Raw genomic sequence first — 21,708 nt, forward strand, 5'->3', positions numbered from 1 at the left:
GAGGCTGAAGAAGGACTGCGATGTTGTTGGATTCTGACCTCCCTGCACTCAAAGTGGATTTTCTGGAGCTACAAGAGTCCAAATGACACGCTCTTAATTGCGTTGAAAAGTAGACATCCAGGGCTTTCCAGAAATATATAATAGTCCATACTTTTTCCGAGTTTAGACGACGCAAACTGGCGTTCAACGCCAGCTTTCTGCCCTATTCTGGAGTTAAACGCCAGAAACAGGTTGCAAAGCAGAGTTAAACGCCAGAAATAGGTTACAAACTGGCGTTTAACTCCAAGGAAGACCTCTACACGTGAAAGCTTCAATGCTCAGCCCAAGCACACGCCAAGTGGGCCCGGAAGTGAATTTCTGCATCATTTACTTATTTCTGTAACCCTAGTAACTAGTTTAGTATAAATAGAACTTTTTACTATTGTGTTTGATATCTTTTGATCATTTTAGATCTCTGGACGTTTAGTTCTTAGATTATGGAGGCTGGCCATTCGGCCATGCCTGGACCTTATTCTTATGTATTTTCAACGGTAGAGTTTCTACACAGCATAGATTAAGGTGTGGAGCTCTGCTGTTCTTCATGAATTAATGCAAAGTACTATTGTTTTTCTATTCAACTCAAGCCTATTTCTTCTCTAAGATATTCATTCGCACACAAGAACATGATGAATGTGATGATTATGTAACGCTCATCACTATTCTCACCTATGAACGCGTGCCTGACAATCACTTTCGTTCTACATGCAAACAAGCTTGAATGTGTATCTCTTAGCCTTCTGATCTACGATCAGAGTCTTCGTGGTATAGGCTAGAATTATTGGCGGCCATTCTTGAGATCCGGAAAGTCTAAACCTTGTCTGTGGTATTCTGAGTAGGATCTGGGAAGGGATGGCTGTGACGAGCTTCAAACTCGCGAGTGCTGGGCGTAGAGACAGACGTAAAAGGATTACTGAATCCTATTCCAGTATGATCGAGAACCGACAGATGATTATCCGTGCGGTGACAGCGCATTTTGGACCATTTTCACTGAGAGTACGGGATGTAGTCATTGACAACGGTGATGCCCTACATAAAGCTTGCCATGGAAAGGAGTATGAAGGATTGGATGAAAGCTGTAGGAAAGCGGAGATTCAGAAGGAACTAAGCATCTCTATATGCTTATCTGAAATTCTCACCAATGAATTACATAAGTATCTCTATCCTATTCTATATTTTAATTATATTTTAATTATCAATTCACCATAACCATTTGAATCCGCCTGACTGAGATTTGCAAGGTGACCATAGCTTGCTTCAAGCCGACAATCTCCGTGGGATCGACCCTTACTCACGTAAGGTTTATTACTTGGACGACCCAGTGCACTTGCTGGTTAGTTGTGCGAAGTTGTGACAAAGAGTTAAGATTATGAACGTGCGTATAAAGTTTTTGACGCCGTTACCAAGGAATGAACGATCACGATTTTGCATACCAAGTTTTTGGCGCCGTTGCCGGGGATTGTTCGAGTTTGGACAACTGACGGTTAATCTTGTTGCTCAGATTAGGTAATTTTATTTTAATTTTAAGCTTTTTATTTCTTATTTTCGAAAAATACAAAAAAAATTCTTCTTTTTCGTTCTTCCCAAAATAATTTTCGAAAAAAAACAAAAAAAAATCTTATAAAATCATAAAAACCAAAAATTTTATGTTTCTTGTTTGAGTCTAGTGTCAATTTTTAAGTTTGGTGTCAATTGCATCTTTTTAATTTTTCTTAATGTTTTTCAAAAATAAGTTCTTGATGTTCATCATGATCTTCAAAGTGTTCTTGGTGTTCATCTTGACATTCATAGTGTTCTTGCATGCATCATTTATTTTGATCCAAAATTTTTATGTGTTGAGTCTTTTTGATGTTTTTCTCTCTCATCATTAAAATTCAAAAATAAAAAAAATATCTTTTCCTTATTTCACTCATAATTTTCGAAAATTTGATTTGATTTAGTCAAAAGTTTTAAAAATTTAGTTGTTTCATATAAGTCAAGTCAAAATTTCAATTTAAAAACCTTATCTTTCTCAAATCTTTTTCAAAAATCAAATCTTTTTTTCATAATTTTCGAAAATTTCAAATTGATTTTCAAAAATCTTTTTCTTATTTTGTTTCATAATTTCAAAATCTTTACTAACAATTAATGTGATTGATTCAAAAATTTTAAGTTTGTTACTTGCCTAGTAAGAAAGGTTCAATCTTTAAAATTTAAAATCATATCTTTTTGTTTCTTGTTAGTCAAGTAATCAACTTTAATTTTTCAAAATCAAATCTTTTTAAATTTTTTTTTCAAATCTTTTTCAAAATAAATTTCAATCACATCTTTTTCAAAATCAATTTCAAAATCTCTTCTAACTTCTTATCTTTTCAAAATTTGATTTTCAAATCTTTTCAATTAATCTTATATTTTTGTTTGATTCTTATCTTTTTCAAAACCACCTAACTAATTATCTCTCTCTAATTTTTGAAAATCACCTTCCTCTTTTTCAAAATCCCTTTTTAATTAACTAATTGTTTTAAATTTTAACATAATTTAATTTCATTTTTCTTTTTAAAATTTTCGAATTATAAATGATTTTAAATTAAAAAAATATTTTTATTTTATTTAATTTTCGAATTCTTCCCTCTCTCATCTCCTTCTAATTATGTATTTATTTACTAACACTTCTCTTCATCTCAAAATTCGAACCCTCTCTTCCTCTTGGTGTTCGAATTTCTCTTCTTCTATTCTTTTCTTCTTCTACTCACATAAAGGAATCTCTATACTGTGACATAGAGGATTCCTCTTCTTTTCGGTTCTCTTCTTTTTCACATGAGCAGGAGCAAGGATAAGAACATTCTTGTTGAAGCTAATCCAGAACCTGAAAGGACTCTGAAGAGGAAGCTAAGAGAAGCTAAAACATAACACTCTGAAGAGGACTTTACTGAAATTTTTGAAAAAGAAGTTGAGATGGCCAAAACCAATAACAATGGTGGAGGTGCAAGGAAGATGCTTAGTGACTTTACTGTACCAAATTCCAACTTACATGGAAGAAGCATCTCAATCCCTGCCATTGGAGCAAACAATTTTGAGCTAAAACCTCAATTAGTTTCTCTGATGCAACAGAATTGTAAGTTTCATGGACTTCCATCAGAAGATCCTTTTTAGTTCTTAACTGAATTCTTGCAGATCTGTGATACTGTTAAGACTAATGGGGTTGATCCCGAGGTCTACAGGCTTATGCTTTTCCCGTTTGCTGTAAGAGACAGAGCTACAATATGGTTGGACTCTCAACCTAAAGATAGCCTGAACTCTTGGGATAAGCTGGTGATGGCTTTCTTAGCCAAGTTCTTTCCTCCTCAAAAGCTGAGTAAGATTAGAGTGGATGTTCAAACCTTCAGATAGAAAGAAGGTGAATCCCTCTATGAAGCTTGGAAGAGATACAAGCAACTGACCAAAAAGTGTCCTTCTGACATGCTTTCAGAATGGACCATCCTGGATATATTCTATGATGGTCTGTCTGAATTATCAAAGATGTCATTGGACCATTCTGCAGGTGAATCCATTCACCTAAAGAAAACGCTTGCAGAAGCTCAAGAACTCATTGACATGGTTGCAAATAACCAGTTCATGTACACTTCTGAAAGGAATCCTGTGAGTAATGGGACGCCTCAGAGGAAGGGAGTTCTTGAAATTAATGCTCTGAATGCCATATTGGCTCAGAATAAAATGTTGACTCAGCAAGTCAATATGATTTTTCAGAGTCTGAATGGATTACAAGCTGCATCCAACAATACTCAAGAGGCATCTTCTGAAGAAGAAGCTTATGATCCTGAGAACCCTGCAATAGCAGAGGTGAATTACATGGGTGAACCTTATGGAAACACCTATAATCCCTCATGGAGAAATCATCCAAATTTCTCATGGAAGGATCAACAAAAGCCTCAACAAGGCTTTAATAATGGTGGAAGAAACAGGTTTAGCAATAGCAAGCCTTTTCCACCATCCACTCAGCAACAGACAGAGAATTCTGAGCAGAATCCATCTAGGTTAGCAAATATAGTCTCTGATCTATCTAAGGCCACTTTAAGTTTCATGAATGAAACAAGGTCCTCCATTAGAAATTTGGAGGCACAAGTGGGCTAGCTGAGTAAAAGAGTCACTGAAACCCCTCCTAGTACTCTCCCAAGCAATACAGAAGAGAATCCAAAAAGAGAGTGCAAGGCCATTACCTTACTTGGAGTGGCCGAACCCAAAGAGGAGGAGAAGGACGTGAATCCTAGTGAGGAAGTCCTCCTGGGACGCTCAGTGACCAATAAGGAGTTTCCCTTTGAGGAACCAAAGGAATCTGAGGCTCATCTAGAGACCATAGAGATTCCATTAAACCTCCTTTTGCCATTCATGAGCTCTGATGAGTACTCATCCTCTGAAGAGGATGAAGACATAACAAAAGAGCAAGTTGCTAAATACCTTGGTGCAATCATGAAGCTGAATGCCAAATTATTTGGTAATGAGACTTGGGAAGATGAACCTTCCTTGCTCACCAATGAACTGAATGCATTGGATAGGCATAAATTACCTCAAAAGAAATAGGATCCTGGTAAATTCCTAATTCCCTGTAACATAGACACCATGACCTTTGAGAAGGCTCTGTGTGACCTGGGGTCAGGAATAAACTTAATGCCACTCTCTGTAATGGAGAACCTTGGGATCTTTGAGGCACAAACTGCCAGAATCTCATTAGAGATGGCAGACAACTCAAGAAAACAGGCTTATGGACAAGTAGAGGACGTGTTAGTAAAGGTTGAAGGCCTTAAGCTATTGACATTAAAGAAGCACTTGTTGGGAGGCAACCCAATGTTATTTAATTATATCTATTTTATTTTATTGTTATTTTATGTTTTTTTAGGTTGATAATCATGTGGAGTCACAAAAACTACTAAAAAATCAAAAACAGAATGAAAAACAGCATTAAAAAAGGTTCACCCTGGAGGAAGAACTTACTAGCATTTAAACTCCAGTAAGAAGCATCAAACTGGCGTTTAACGCCAGAAAGAAGCATCAAGCTAGCGTTAAATGCCAGAAACAAGCACCAGACTGGCGTTTAACGCCAAAATAGAGCATGGAAGTGGCGTTAAACAACAGAAACAGGCTATATTTGGGCGTTTAACGCCAAAAACAAGCAGCAAGCTGGCGTTTAACGCCAGACATGCATGCTAAGGACGTTTTACACGCCTAATTGAAGCAGGGATGTTAAGTCCTTGACCCCACTGGATCTGTGGACCCCACAGGATCTGTAGACCCCACAGGATCTCCACCTACCCCACCTCTTCTTCTCTCCTCTTCACACCTTTTCATAACACTCTTCCCCAAAATAACCTCCACCAATCACCTCTATTACTCCTCCAAAACCATCATACAACCCACCTACACCCACCCACTCAAATTCATACCATCACTCCTTCCTTTTCACATATTATAACCACCTAAACCCCCTGACCGAACCATTCACACACCTCCATCTTCTCCATTTCTTCTTCCTCTCATCCTTTCTTTCTTCTTTTTCTCGAGGACGAGCAAACCTTTTAAGTTTGGTGTGGTAAAAGCATTGCTTTTTATTTTTTCATAACCATCAATGGCACCTAAGGCCGGAGAAACCTCTAGAAAGAGGAAAGGGAAGACAAAATCTTCAACATCCAAGTCATGGGAGATGGAGAGATTCATCTCAAGGGTCCATAGCTCAGTAGTAGAGCATTTGACTGCACACAAGAGAGCCCACTCATGGACCTCAACAAGAGCATGTGGAATTCCCTCACCAAGAAATCCCTGAGATCCCTCAAGGGATACATTTTCCTCCACACAACTATTGGGAGCAACTAAGGATAGGTGCACCAAAATCACTAGGGATGAAGTAACAAAGGCAAGGAAGAGACATAGAGGAGCTCAAGAGCACCATTGGTTCTTCAAGAAGAGGAAGATGCCACCCTCACTAAGGTGGACCCGTTCCTTAATCTCCTTGTTCTTATTTTCCTATTTTTCGTTTACTATGCTTTATGTTTATGTTTGTGTCTTATTACATGATCATTAGTATTTAAGTGTCTATGCCTTAAAGTTATGAATGTCCTATGAATCCATCACCTCTCTTAAAGGAAAAATGTTTTAATTACAAAAGAACAAGAAGTACATGATTTTGAATTCATCCTTGAAACTAGTTTAATTATTTTGATGTGGTGACAATACTTTCTGTTCTCTGAATGAATGCTTGAACAGTGCATATGTCTTTTGATATTGTTGTTTATGAATGTTAAATATGTTGGCTCTTGAAAGAATGATGAAAAGGAGAAATGTTATTGATAATCAGAAAAATCATAAAATTGATTCTTGAAGCAAGAAAAAGCAGTGAATACAAAAGAAAATTGAAGGAAAAAAAAAAGAGAAAAAGAAAAAGCAAGCAGAAAAAGCCAAAAGCTCTTTAAACCAAAAGGCAAGAGCAAAAAGCCAATTTTCTGTGATTTCAGGTAATTTCTGGCTGAAATTGAGGGACTTGAGCAAAAATCAGATTCAGAGGCTGAAGAAGGACTGCAGATGCTGTTGGATTCTGACCTCCCTGCACTCAAAGTAAATTTTCTAGAGCTACAGGAGTCCAAATGGCACGCTCTCAATTGCGTTGGAAAGTAGGCATCCAGTGCTTTCCAGAAATATATAATAGTCCATACTTTGCTCGAGTTTAGATGACACAAACTGGCGTTCAACGCCAGCTTTCTGCCCTATTCTGGAGTTAAACGCCAGAAACAGGTTGCAAAGCAGAGTTAAACGCCAGAAACAGGTTACAAACTGGCGTTTAACTCCAAGGAACACCTCTACACGTGAAAGCTTCAATGCTCAGCCCAAGCACACGCCAAGTGGGCCCAGAAGAGAATTTCTGCATTATTTACTTATTTCTGTAACCCTAGTAACAAGTTCAGTATAAATAGAACTTTTTACTATTGTGTTAGATATTTTTTGATCATTTTAGATCTCTGGACGTTTAGTTCTTAGATCATGGAGGCTGGCCATTCGGCCATGTCTGGACCTTATTCTTATGTATTTTCAACGGTAGAGTTTCTACACACCATAGATTAAGGTGTGGAGCTCTGCTGTTCCTCATGAATTAATGCAAAGTACTATTGTTTTTCTATTCAACTCAAGTCTATTTCTTCTCTAAGATATTCATTCGCACACAAGAACATGATGAATGTGATGATTATGTGATGTTCATCACTATTCTCACCTATGAACGCGTGCCTGACAATCACTTCCGTTCTACATGCAAACAAGCTTGAATGTGTATCTCTTAGCCTTTTGATCTATGATCAGAGTCTTCATGGTATAGGCTAGCATTATTAGCGGCCATTCTTGAGATCCGGAAAGTCTAAACCTTGTCTGTGGTATTCCGAGTAGGATCTGGGAACGGATGGCTGTGACGAGCTTCAAACTCGCGAGTACTGGGCGTAGTGACAGATGCAAAAGGATTACTGAATCCTATTCCAGTATGATCGAGAACCGGCAGATGATTAGCCGTGCAGTGACAGTACATTTTGGACCATTTTCACTGAGAGGACGGGATGTAGCCATTAACAACGGTGATGCCCTACATAAAGCTTGCCATGGAAAGGAGTATGAAGGATTGGATGAAAGCTGTAGGAAAGCGGAGATTCAGAAGGAACTAAGCATCTCTATACGCTTATCTGAAATTTTCACCAATGAATTACATAAGTATCTCTATCCTATTCTATATTTTAATTATATTTTAATTATCAATTCACCATAACCATTTGAATCCGCCTGACTGAGATTTGCAAGGTGACCATAGCTTGCTTCAAGCTGACAATCTCCGTGGGATCGACCCTTACTCACGTAAGGTTTATTACTTGGACGACCCAGTGCACTTGCTGGTTAGTTGTGCGAAGTTGTGACAAAGAGTTAAGATTATGAACGTGCGTATAAAGTTTTTGATGCCGTTACCAAGGAATGAATGATCACGATTTTGCATACCACCTATGTATCCCTCACCATGCTTAAAACAAAATTTTTCTTGAAAAAGAATAGTGAGATATATAAGCTCGAGTTATATAATAAAAGTTGTCCAACTATTTTGATGTGGTGGACCTTGCTTTTACTTTCTGAATGCATGAATTAAAAGTGCATATTTGATGTTGGAGTTAAGTATGTTGGCTCTTGAAAGAATGATGAAGAAGGAAACGTATTATTGGTGATCTAAAAAATAAAAAAAAAATGATTCTTGAAGCAAGAAAAAGTAGCCAAAAGAAAAAGGAAAGAAAAATAGAAAGAAAAAGCAAAAAGAATAAAAAAAATAAAAGAAAAAGCCAAAAGCTCTTAAAACTAAAAGGCAAGAGCAAGGATCCAAGGCTTTGAGCATCAATGGTTAGGAGGGTCTAAAGAAACAAAATCTTGGCCTAAAAAGTTCAAATGAGATGCTTCCTGGTGCACGAATCCCCACACTTTCGTACAGCTGTACCAGCAAGTGCACTAGGTCATCCAAGTAATACCTGAGCGAGTCAGGGTCGATCCCATGAGGATTGTGGTTTGAAGCAAGCTATGGTTATCTTGCAGGTCTTAGTCAGGTGATCAGAAGGTTGTTGGATTGAGGTTTAATTGCATTAAAGGAATATTATATAAATTACTTTTTATATTGGAAAGGAATTAGTAATAGGAATATGGTTAAGGATTGGAGTTGCTTTGTCTTTCTGAATTAACTTTGGTATTACTGTCTCTTTGCTTCTAAATGGCTTCTTCTATGGCAGGCTGTATGTGATCAATGTTATTGGCCGTGGTCATCAATCTCCTTTGCTTTAGATCAAACGCCATTAGTCGTGGTCATCAATCTCCTCTGCTTCAGATCAAATGCCATTGGCCGTGGTCATCCAATCTGAACGAGGGTGAAGCTCTAGCAGTTCATATTCTTGGCGATCCTACTCAAAACACCACAGACAAGGTCGAATCTTTCGGATCAGAGAATGCTGCTTCTTTGGGTTCTAGCCTCTACCACAGAGACTATAATCTCCCCAAAAATCGGCTGAACTAGTGTCTCAAGAAGTCCCCAACGAAGTCGTGGATTAGCCGTCTGAGAGATGTATAAACATTGCTGGCGGTTCGCGCTTTCCAGTCACGTATTTACACGAACCCAAGTAGACACGGGTGTTTGTCAGGCACGCTATCTTAGTATGACGAACAGAGCTGATTGTCACTGCTCATCCTATTCACCATGTTGAAGAACGAGTATACATTTTAGAATTAAATCAAACACGGATTGAAGAAAAATAGTAATACTTTTATTAATTCATAGGACTCAGCATGGCTCCTCCCTTCAACCTAGGAGGTTTAGAAACTCATACTGAAAGGAAAATACAATGGTAAAAACGAAAATATGGTGTAAAGTCTGATGTTGTTCGTATGATTATATAAAAATAACTCTTAAATACTAAACTAATGACTAGTAAGGGTAAAATAGTCTATTTTGTTCTAAAATCTACTTATAGGGACCACTTGGTGAGTGTTTGGGCTGAGCTTTGATGAGATCCACATGCTAGGAGACCTCTAGGGCATTGAACACTGGCTAGGGGGTCCTCTCTGGGCGTTGGACGCCTGGAAGGGGGTAGGAGGCTGGCATTGGATGCCTGTTTTGGGCCTTCTAATCTGAAGAAAAGTATAAACTATTATACATTGCTGGAAAGCTCAAGATGTTAGCTTTCCATAGCCATTCAGAATGCTTCATTTGAACTTCTGTAGCTCCAAAAAAGCTCTTCTGAGTGCAAGGAGGTCAGATCCAAATAGCATCTGTAGTGCTTTCTCTGTCTCTGAATCAGACTTTTACTCCAGCCCCTCAATTTCAGCCAAAAAATATCTGAAATTGCACAAAAACTCAAAAACTCGTAGTAGAATCCAAGAATGTGAATTTAACACTAAAATCTATAAAAACTTATTAAAAACTAAACAAAACATACTAGAAACTATATGAAAATGATGCCAAAAAGCGTATAAAATATCCGCTCATCACAACACCAAACTTAAACTGTTGCTTGTCCCCAAGCAACTAAAAACATAGTATGATAGAAAAGAAAAGTAAGATATAATTAAATTTCAAAGTTTCCAATGAAACTCAGTTTTAATTAGATGAGCTGGACTTAGTAGCTTTTTGCTTCTGAATAGTTTTGGCATCTCACCATTCATTGAAACTTAGAATGGTTGGCATCTTTAGGAACTTAGAATCCAGATGATATTATTGACTCTCCTAGTTCAGTTCTTTTTTATTCTTGAACACAGCTTTCAGATTCTTGGCCATGACCCTAAGCACTTTGTTTTCCAGTATTACCATCGGATACATAAATGCCACAGACACTTTAACTGGGTGAACCCTTTCGGATTGTGATTCAGCTTTGCTAGAATCCCCAGATAGAGGTGTCCAGAGTTCCTAAGCACACTCTTTTTGCTTTGGATCACGAGTTTAACCGCTCAGTCTCAAACTTTTCACTTGACACCTTCACGCCACAAGCACATGGTTAGGGACAGCTTGGTTGAGCCGCTTAGGCCAGGATTTTATTCCTTTAGGCCCTCCTATCCATTGATGCTCAAGGCCTTGGATCCTTTTACCCTTGCCTTTTGGTTTAAAGGGTTACTGGCTTTTTCAATCTGTCCTCCTTTTCCTGCATTTTTGGGAAGTAATAGATTTTTCTCTTTATTATTATTATTTTTTTTTTGCCATTTTTTTCGCATGCATATGTAATTTTTTTTTCCTTTTCTTTTGCAACATGCTTTTTTCTTTTTTCTTTTTTGCTGCTTTTTCTTACTTCAAGAATCAATTTTTGGATTTTTCAGATTATCAATAATATTTTTCCTTTTTCATCATTCTTTCAAGAGCCAACATTCTAAAATTCCAACTTCAAATATGCACTGTTTATTCATTCATTCAGAAAAGAAAAGCAATGCCACCACATCAAAATAATTAAACTATTCTTATTATAAACTTGAAATTTATGTATCTCTCAATTCTTTTCAAATAAATTTTTTTAAGCAAGGTGAGAGATCTATGGAACATTTTACAACTTTAAGACATCAATGCAAATGATCATGCAACAAGAACAAGAGAACAGATAACTCAACATGACAGAAAACAAAAAAATAAAAGAAAAGGAGGTAAAAGAGAACGAATCCACCTTTAATGGTAGCGGCTAGTGCTCCTCCTTGAGGATCCAATGTGGTGCTTGATCTCTTCAATGTCACTCCTTTGCCTTTGTTGCTCTTCCCTCATAGCCCTTTGTTCTTCCCTTATGGCTCTTTAATCTTCTCTTATTTCATTGAGGGTGATGGAATGCTCTTGATGCTCCACCCTCAATTTCTCCATGTTAGTGCTTAGTTCTCCAAGAGAAGTCTACCATTGATTCCAATAGCTTTGAGGAGGAAAATACATCCCTTAAGGCATCTCAGGGATCTCATGCTGTGGTAGATGTATAGGCTCTTGTGCATGCTCTCTAATTTGCTCCATCATCTTCTTAGTGATGGGCTTGTCCTCCCTAATGGATATGTCTCCTTCTATGACAATTCCATCTGAATAGCATAGATGATAGATGAGGTGTGGGAATGCCAACCATGCATTGGTGGAAGGCTTCTCAGCTATCTTGTACAATTCTTGAAGAATCACCTCATGCACTTCCACCTCACTCCCAATCATGATGCAATGGATCATGATGGCCTTTTTAATAGTCACTTCTAACCGGTTTCTAGTGGGAATGATGGAACGTTGGATGAATTCTAACCATCCTCTAGCTATGGGCTTTAGGTCAAGCCTTCTTAGTTGAACAGGCTTGCCTTAGGAATCCCTTTTCTACTGTGCTCCTTCCACACAGATATCTGAGAGTACTTGATCTAATCTCTGATCAAATTTGACTCTTCTAGTGTATGGATGTCAGTCTCCTTGCATCAAAGGCAAGTTGAACGCCAACCTCTCACTTTCTGGGTTGAAATCTAGGATTCTCCCTCGGACCATGGTGCTCCAATTCCTTGGATTTGGGTTCACACTAGTGTCATGGTTTTTAGTAACCCATGCATTAGCATAAAACTCTTGCACCATTAAAATCCCAACATCTTGAATGGGATTAGTTAGGACTTCCCAACCTCTTCTCTGGATCTCTCTTCGGATTTCTGGATACTCATTCTTCTTGAGCTTGAAAGGGACCTCAAGGATCACTTTTTTCTCTACCATTACTTCATAGAAATGGTCTTGATGGGCTTTGGTGATGAATCTCTCCAGCTTCCAAGATTCAAAGGAGGTGGTTACTGCCTTTCCTTTCCTCTTTCTAGAGGACCAACAATGGGTGCCATGAATGGTAATGGAAAGAAAAAAGCTATGCTTTTCCAACACCAAACTTAAATCTTTGCTCGTCCTCGAGCAAAAATAAAGAAAAAAAAGAATGGAATAGAAGAAGAAGAAAATATAAGAAGATAAAGGGAAAGNAAGGGTTATGAAGAGGGGTATTTATAGGAGGGGGTAGGGTTGGGTTCGGCCATGGGTGGGTAAATGGGAGAGAAATTTGATTTTAAATTGGATGGGGGTTGGTGGGAGTTATGATGGATTTGGAAAAGTGGTATGGATTTGATTGGCAAGGGTTTATAGGAAAGTGTTTATGGGGAAGTGTGAAAGTAAGAAAGAATAAATGGGGTAGGTAAGGATGCTATGGGACCCACTGGTCCTGAGAGGCTAGGGAATCCAAATTCCCTGCCCTCTGCACTAGCGTTTGAACGCCCAGGGTCTGCTCCCTGGCTGGCATTCAACGCCAGCAATGCTGCCCATTTGGGGCGTTGGACGCCCAGCCAGAGCTCCATGGCTGGCGTTTAACTTTGACAACACTCCATCCAGAGTGTTCTATTTTCTCTGCTTTGACATTTCTGTCTCTACTCTGACTGCTGCATATGATTATGAACCTAAATTATAAATTAAAGAAAAACAAAATAAAAGAAAAATAAAAATAATTAATTATGGTTGGGTTACCTCCCAACAAGCGCTTCTTTAATGTCATTAGCATGACAATTAGCTCCTTACGGAGGTGAGTATGGGCTCAGATTTTTGCCCCTTACAGTGAACTTTCTTCTTGTCCTCTCATGAATGAGCTCTACATGCTCTAAAGACAGGACACGACTCACTGTATATGGTATGACTGGTTTCTTGGTGAAGACAACTCTCATGCCAGGTGAGAGGACTTTAGTTGGGACTTTCTTGTCCCTCCAGCCTTTAGGTACTCTCTTTCTATTACCTTTGTGCTTAGAGCTTATTGATGGCTACACAACACCAAACTTAGAATTGATGTCTGGGGGCCCTACAAAACTCTACACAGAAAGAGAGGGTTGGAACACTAGGTGTTACACAGTTATCTCTCTTTTCTCAGAGAGAGAATTGGGATGAGGCATCTTGAACAAGATGTGATCCTCTCCTAGTTGTAGAGTCAATTCTCCCTTAGCCACATCAATGATAGCATTGGCAGTGGCTAGGAAAGGTCTTCCAAGGATGACTGAGTCATCCTCATCCTCTCTTATATCCAAGACTATGAACTTTGCAGGGATGTAGTGGTCTTCAACCTTCACCAAGACATCTTCCACTAAGCCATATGGCTTCTTCAGAGACTTGTGTGCCATCTCTAGTGAGATGTTTGCAGCCTGCACCTCAAAGATTCCCAGCTTTCCCATTACAGAGAGTGGCATGAGGTTTATGCTTGACCCTAAGTCACACAAAGCCTTCTCAAAGGTTATGGTGCCTATGGTACAAGGAATCAAGAAGCATCCAGGTTCTGGAAGCTTCTGAGGTAGCTTTTGCTGAACCAAAGCATTTAGTTCTTTAGAAAGCAGATTATACCAAATAACTTGGCATTCAGCTTCATAAGAGCTCCTAAGAACTGAGCAACTTGCTCTTCCCTAGTGTCTTCATCCTCATCAGAGGATGAGTGTTCATCAGAATTCATGTATTGCAGAAGTGCATGTAAAGGAACCTCTATAGCCTCTATATGAGCCTTAGCTTCTTTTAGGTCTTGGATAGGGGTTTCTTGAGTGGGTATTGAGGACTCAGAAGGTGTACTTTTACTGGTGTTCAACGCCATCTCTGATAGTTCTTTGGGCATTGAACACCCATACTGTGCACCCTTACTGGCGCTAAACGCCAGATCCTCTATCCTTTTGGGCGTTGAACGCCTAGCAAGGGTATCCTGGCTGGCGTTCAACGCCAGCTTCCCTGTCTGGTTGCGCGTTGAACACCTAGTGAGGGGTCTTCACTGGCGTTCAACGCCAGAAGTCCTACCTGTTTGGGCGTTGAACGCCCAGCCAGTGCTACCTGGCTGGCATTCAACGCCAGCTCTGCTGCCAGGATGGGCATTGAATGCCAAGTGAGGGGTTTCTCACTGGCGTTCAACACCAGGCTTGCTGCCATTGTGGGCATTGAAAACCCAGTGAGGGCTTCCTCACTGGTGTTCAATGCCTTCCCATTCTCCCCATATTCGACCTCTACCTCCATGGTAATGGCCTTGCACTCTTCTCTTGGGTTCACTTCAGTGTTGCTTGGAAGAGTGTCAGGAGGAGTCTCAGGGATCCTTTTGCTCAGTTGACCAACTTGTACCTCCAAGTTTCTAATGGAGGACCTTATTTCATTCATGAAACTATGGGTGGTCTTAGAGAGGCTGGAAACCAGAATGACTAAGTCAGAGAGGGTCTGCTTAGGGGTTTCTGTGTTCCCTTGAGAAGATGGGAATGGTGGTCTGTAGTTGAACCTATTCTGGTTCCTTCCACCTTGATTAGTATTGAAACCTTGCTGACATTTCTGTTGATCCTTCCATGAAAGATTAGGATGATTTCTCCATGAAGGATTGTAGGTGTTTCCATAGGGTTCTCCCATATAATTCACCTCCTCCATGGTGGGTTGATCAAGATCATAAGCATCTACATTAGGTGATACTTCTTGGGTACTTCCAGCTGTAGTTTGCATTCCAGTTAAATGCTGGGAGTTCATATTGACCTGTTGGGTCAAGATCTTGTTCTGAGCCAATATGGCATTCAAAGTATCAACTTCAAGAACTCTTTTCTTCTGAGAGACTCCATGATTTACAGGATTTCTTTTAGAAGTGTACATGAATTGGTTGTTTGCAACCATCTCAATGAGTTCTCTTGCTTCTGCGGGCATTTTTTTCAAGTGGAGTAATCCACCTGCAGAGGTGTCTAATGAGATTTTGGACATCTCAGACAGACCATCATAGAATACGCCTATGATAGGCCATTTTGAGAGCATGTCAGGAGGACATCTCTTGATTAATTGCTTGTATCTTTCCCAAGCTTCATAGAGGGATTCACCTTCCCTTTGTCTGAAGGTTTGAACATTCACCCTAATTTTGCTCATCCTTTGAGGGGAAAAGAATTTATCCAGAAAAGAATTAACCAGCTTTTCCCAAGAGTCTAAGCTCTACTTTGGTTGAGAAGCTAACCATATCTTAGCTCTGTCTCTTACAGCAAAGGGAAAGAATTGATGTGGATCTTCCGTTGGAAGTCCCTGGAATTTGCAATTCTGTTGCAGTAGAGAGACTAACTGAGGCTTAAGCTCAAAATTGTTAGCTCCAATGGCAGGTACAGAGATGCTTCTGTAATAAAAGTCAGAGGTAGGCATGGTGAAGTCACCAAGAACCTTTCTGGCATCACCTTCAGGTTTGGCCATGTCTCCAATTTCTTGTTCAAGAATTTCTGAAAGGTTTCTTCCAGAGTGTTGTTCTCTAGCTTGTTGTAAGCTTTTCTTCGAAGTCCTTTCAGGTTTAGAATCAAGATTAAAGAGGAGTTCTTTATCCCTGTTCTTGATCATAAACAAAAGGAAAAGAAAAGAAAGAAAGGAAGCTTCTATGTCTGATTTGAGTATAGAAGACTCCCAGTGAGATGTGAAGAAGGGAGAAGAAGATAGAAAAGTGAAGATGGAAGATGAGAGAGAAGAAGAATACTTTGAAAATAGGGGAAGAGGAGTTCGAATAAATAGAAGTAGAGAAGAGAAGAATTTGAAATAGAAAAGATAAATAAGAATTTAAATATTTTATTTTATTTTATTTTATTTTTTATTTTTGAAAATTATGGTTAATTAATTAAAAAGAATTGAAAATTGGTTAGTGAATTTTCGAAAAAGAGAGAAGAGAAATAGAAGAAGTAATTTTCGACAATTAGGAGAAAGAAGAATTAGTTAGGAAGTTTTGAAAAAGAAGAAAGAGAAGATAACCAATTAAGAAAAGATTTGAATATAAGGTAAGATATAAGATTATAAAAGATTTGAAATTAAAATTTAAAATTAGAAAAGATAAGAAAAGATAAGATAAGAAATTAAAAATATTTGAAAAAGACTTGATTTTAAAAATTGAGATTAGAAAAGATAAGATAAGAAACAAAAAAGATTTGAAAAAGATAAGATTTAAATTTTGATTTTGAAAAAGATTTAATTTTAAAATTTGAAATTTTAGATTTGAAATTTGAAAAAGATATGATAGAAATTTTTAAATTTTAAAGAAGGATAAGATAAGATTTTGAAAAATATATGATTTTGAAAAGATTTGAATTTTGCTTTTTAAAACTAAGATAAGATAAGATAAAAATTTTGAAATTAAAATCTGAATTTTTATTTAAAAATTTTGACAATTAAGTTAAAATAAAAATAGAAAAGGTATTTTTTTTCTTTTTGAATTTAATGAGGAAAGAGAAAAACAAGTAAAAGACACAAAACTTAAAATTTTTTAGATCAAAACCACCTAGTTTTTGAAAATTTAAAAAAAAACACAAAGGGACACCAAACTTAAAAATTTTTAAGATCAAAACAAAAAGAAAAACCAGAACACCTTGAAGATTAAGAAGAACACCAAGAACAAAACTCAAGAAATTCAAAGAACACAAGAACATGCAAAAGACACTAAACTTAAAATTTTTGAAAACGGAACATAAAATTTTTGAAAAACTAAAAGAAAAACACAAGACACCAAAGTTAAAGATTTGACCAAAGAAACTATTTTTTAAATTTTTTTTAAAGAAAGACTCAAAGAAAACGAAAATTTAACCAAGAAGAAAAATAAAAAGACTCAAACTAAGAACAAAGATTAAACAAAGAAAAGAAAAATATTTTTGAAAAAGTTTTTGATTTTTTGAAAATTAAAGAAGAAGATAATAAAAATAAAAGACTCAAATAAAATAAAAATTACCTGATCTAGGGAATAAGATAATCTGTCAGTTGTCCAAACTCGAACAATTTCCAGCAACGGCACCAAAAACTTAGTGCACGAATCCCCACACTTTTGTACAGCTGTACCAGCAAGTGCAGTAGGTCGTCCAAAAAATACCTGAGCGAGTGAGGGTCGATCCCACGAGGATTGTGGTTTGAAACAAGCTATGGTTATCTTGCAGGTCTTAGTCAGGCAAAATCAGAAGGTTGTTGGATTGAGGCTTAATTGCATTAAAGGAATATTGTATAAATTACTTTTTATATTGGAAAGGAATCAATAATAGGAATATGGTTAAGGATTGGAGTTGCTTTGTCTTTCTGAATTAACTCTGGTATTACTGTCTCTTTGCTTGTGAATGGCTTCTTCTATGGCAGGCTGTATGTGATCAATGCCATTGGCCATGGTCATTGGTATGCGAAATTGCTACTCAGGTTGTGAATTGTTGTTCGAAATTGATTCCCTGGCAATGGCACCAAAAACGGATGCACAGGACCATGGTCTAAACATATATTCACAACTTCGCATAACTAACCAGCAAGTGCACTGGGTCGTCCAAGTAATACCTTACGTGAGTAAGGGTCGAATCCCACGGAGATTGTCGGTATGAAGCAAACTATGGTCACCTTGTAAATCTCAGTCAGGCAGATATTAAATGGTTATGGAGTTTTCGAAAATAATATAATAAAATAGGGATAGAAATACTTATGTAATTCATTGGTGAGAATTTCAGATAAGCGAATGGAGATGCTTTCGTTCCTCTGAATCTCTGCTTTCCTGCTATCTTCATCCAATCAGTCTTACTCCTTTCCATGGATGGCTTTATGTGATACATCACCACTGTCAATGGCTACTTTCGGTCATCTCTCGGAAAAATGATCCAATGCCCTATCACGGCACGGCTAATCGTCTGGAGGCATCACCCTTGTCAATGGCTTCATCTTATCCTCTCAGTGAAAATGGTCAACGCACCCTATCACGGCACGGCTATTCATCTGTCGGTTCTCGATCGTGCTGGAATAGGATTTACTATCCTTTTGCGTCTGTCACTAACACCCTGCAATCGCGAGTTAGGAGCTCGTCACAGTCATTCATTCATTGAATCCTACTCGAAATACCACAGACAAGGTTTAGACTTTCCGGATTCTCTTGAATACCGCCATCATTCTAGCTTACACCATGACGATTCTGGTTAGGAGATCTAAGAGATACTCATTCAGTCGAAGGTAGAACGGAAGTGGTTGTCAGGCACGCGTTCATAGGGAATGATGATGATTGTCACATTCATCACATTCAGATTGAAGTACGAATGAATATCTTGGAAGCGAAACAAGATTAATTGAATAGAAAACAGTAGTACTTTGCATTAATCTTTGAGGAACAGCAGAGCTCCACACCTTGATCTATGGAGTGTAGAAACTCTACCGTTGAAATTACATAAGTGAATGTCCAGGCATGGCCGAGAGGCCAGCCCTCAAACGTGATCTAAGATAGCATATAACTGATCAAAGATGGTCAAAAAGACTCCTAATACAATAGTGAAAGGTCCTATTTATAATAAACTAGCTACTAGGGTTTACAGAAGTAAGTAATTGATGCATAAATCCACTTCCGGGGCCCACTTGGTGTGTGCTTGGGCTGAGATTGAGTGTCGCACGTGTAGTGGTCCTTCTTGGAGTTGAACGCCAGCTTTTGTGCCAGTTTGGGCGTTCAACTCTGGTTTTGGCTCCTTTTCTGGCGCTGGACGCCAGATTTGGGCAGAAAGCTGGCGTTGAACGCCAGTTTGTGTCGTCTATTCTTGGCCAAAGTATGGACTATTATATATTGCTAGAAAGCCCTGGTTGTCTACTTTCGAAAGCAATTGGAAGCGCGCCATTTTGAGTTTTGTAGCTCCAGAAAATTCACTTTTAGTGCAGGGAGGTCAGAATCCAATAGCATCAGCAGTCCTTCTTCAACCTCTGAATCTGATTTTTGCTCAAGTCCCTCAATTTCAGCCAGAAAGGTTATCTCTGGATTGTTGTAATTTAGCTTCTCTTAGTTTTTTCTTCAGAGTCCTTTCCGGTTCTGGATCTACTTCAACAAGAATGTTCTTGTCCTTGCTCCTGCTCATATGACAAAGAAGAAGGTACAGAAAAATAATAATAATAGAGATCCTTTATACCACAGTATAGGGATCCCTTTGTGAGTGGGAGAAAAGAGGGAGACAAAGAATGTATTGTAATGGAAGAAACACAACTGTGAGGAGGGTAGAGATGTGAGATGAGATGTTAGTAGATGAATAAATAAATAGAGTAAGATGGGAGAGGGAGAATTTTCGAAAATAATTTTTGAAAAAGGGTTAGTGATTTTCGAAAATAGTTTATTTTGAAAAAGGTTAGTAATTTTCGAAAAATTTTGAAATCAAAAATAAAAATAATTAGTTAATTAATAAGAAATTTTGAAAAAGAAGGAAGGGATTTTCGAAAATGAGAGAGAGAGAGTTAGTTAGGTGATTTTGAAAAAGATAAGAAACAAACAAAAAGTTAGTTAGTTAGTTGAAACAAATTTTGAAAAGATAGGAAGTTAGGAAGTTAGAAAAGATATTTTGAAATCAAATTTTTTTGAAAAAAAAAGATAAGATAAGAATATATTTTTGAAAAGATATGAGAGAAATTAGTTTTTGAAAAAGATTTGAATTTTTAAAATCACAATTAATGACTTGATTCACAAGAAATCACAAGATATGATTCTAGAACTCAAAGTTTGAGTCTTTCTTAACAAGTAAGTAACAAACTTGAAATTTTTGAATCAAAACATTAATTTTTATTGTTATTTTTGAAAATTTTATATAAAAATAAGAAAAATATTTTTGAAATTTTCGAAAATAACTAAGAAATTTGAAAAAGATTTGATTTTTGAAAAAGATTTTAAAAAAGATGAGATTTTCAAATTGAAAATTTGATTTGACTCATAAGAAACCACTTGATTTAAAAAATTTTGAAAAAGTCAACTCAAATTTTCGAATTTGATGAGAGAGAAAAAGGGAAAGATATATTTTTTTTTATTTTTTGAATTTTTATGATGAGAGAGAAAAACACTAAAAAGATGCAATGCATGAAATTTTTAGATCAAAACATGTGATGCATGCAAGAATGCTATGAATGTCAAGATGAACACCAAGAACACTATGAAGATCATGATGAACACCAAGAACATATTTTTGAAAAATTTTTAATGCAAAGAAAACATGCAAGACACCAAACTTAGAATTCTTTAATGCTTAGGCACTAAGAATTCAAAAATGCATATGAAAAACAATAAAAGACACAAAACAAAAAATCATCAAGATCAAACAAGAAGACTTACCAAGAACAACTTGAAGATCATGAAGAACACCATGAATGCATAAAATTTTTGAAAAATGCAAGATGCACATGCAAATGACACCAAACTTATAACATGACTCTTGACTCAAACAAGAAACAGAAAAATATTTTTTATTTTTATGATTTTCTAAAATTTTTTTGGATTTTTCAAAAAATTATATGAAAAAGAAAAAATAAGGATTCCAAAATTTTTAACATGAATTCCAGGAATCTTGCATTCTTAGTCTAAAGCTTCAGTCCAGGAATTAGACATGGCTCACTAGCCAGCCAAGCTTTCAATGAAAGCACCGGTCCAAAACACTAGACATGGCCAATGGCCAGCCAAGCTTCAGCAGGTGAATCAGGAACAGCAGCAGGTGGATTAGCAACAACTAGCTTGCTCTTGATAACAAATTGCTGCCTCAGTCCAAATAAATTTAGACATGGCTTTACAGCCAGCCAAGCTTCACATGCTTCATGAAACACTAGAATTCATTCTTAAAAATTTTGAATAAAATTTTTGAAAACATTCTTATATTATTTTTTTTTTTTAATACAAAGGAGAAAATTTTCAAATATTTTTGAAAAATTTTTGAGAAGAAAACAAAAAGAAAATTACCTAATCTGAGCAACAAGATGAACCGTCAGTTGTCCAAACTCAAACAATCCCCGGCAACGGCGCCAAAAACTTGGTATGCGAAATTGCTACTCAGGTTGTGAATTGTTGTTCGAAATTGATTCCCTGGCAATGGCACCAAAAGCGGATGCACAGGACCATGGTCTAAACATATCTTCACAACTTTGCATAACTAACCAGCAAGTGCACTGGGTCATCCAAGTAATACCTTACGTGAGTAAGGGTCGAATCCCACGGAGATTGTCGGTATGAAGCAAACTATGGTCACCTTGTAAATCTCAGTCAGCCAGATATTAAATGGTTATGGAGTTTTCGAAAATAATATAATAAAATAGGGATAGAAATACTTATGTAATTCATTGGTGAGAATTTCAGATAAGCGAATGGAGATGCTTTCGTTCCTCTGAACCTCTGCTTTCCTGCTATCTTCATCCAATCAGTCTTACTCCTTTCCATG

This window comes from Arachis ipaensis, chromosome B10, assembly GCF_000816755.2.
Source record: "Arachis ipaensis cultivar K30076 chromosome B10, Araip1.1, whole genome shotgun sequence".
In the NCBI taxonomy this organism is placed as follows: domain Eukaryota; kingdom Viridiplantae; phylum Streptophyta; class Magnoliopsida; order Fabales; family Fabaceae; genus Arachis; species Arachis ipaensis.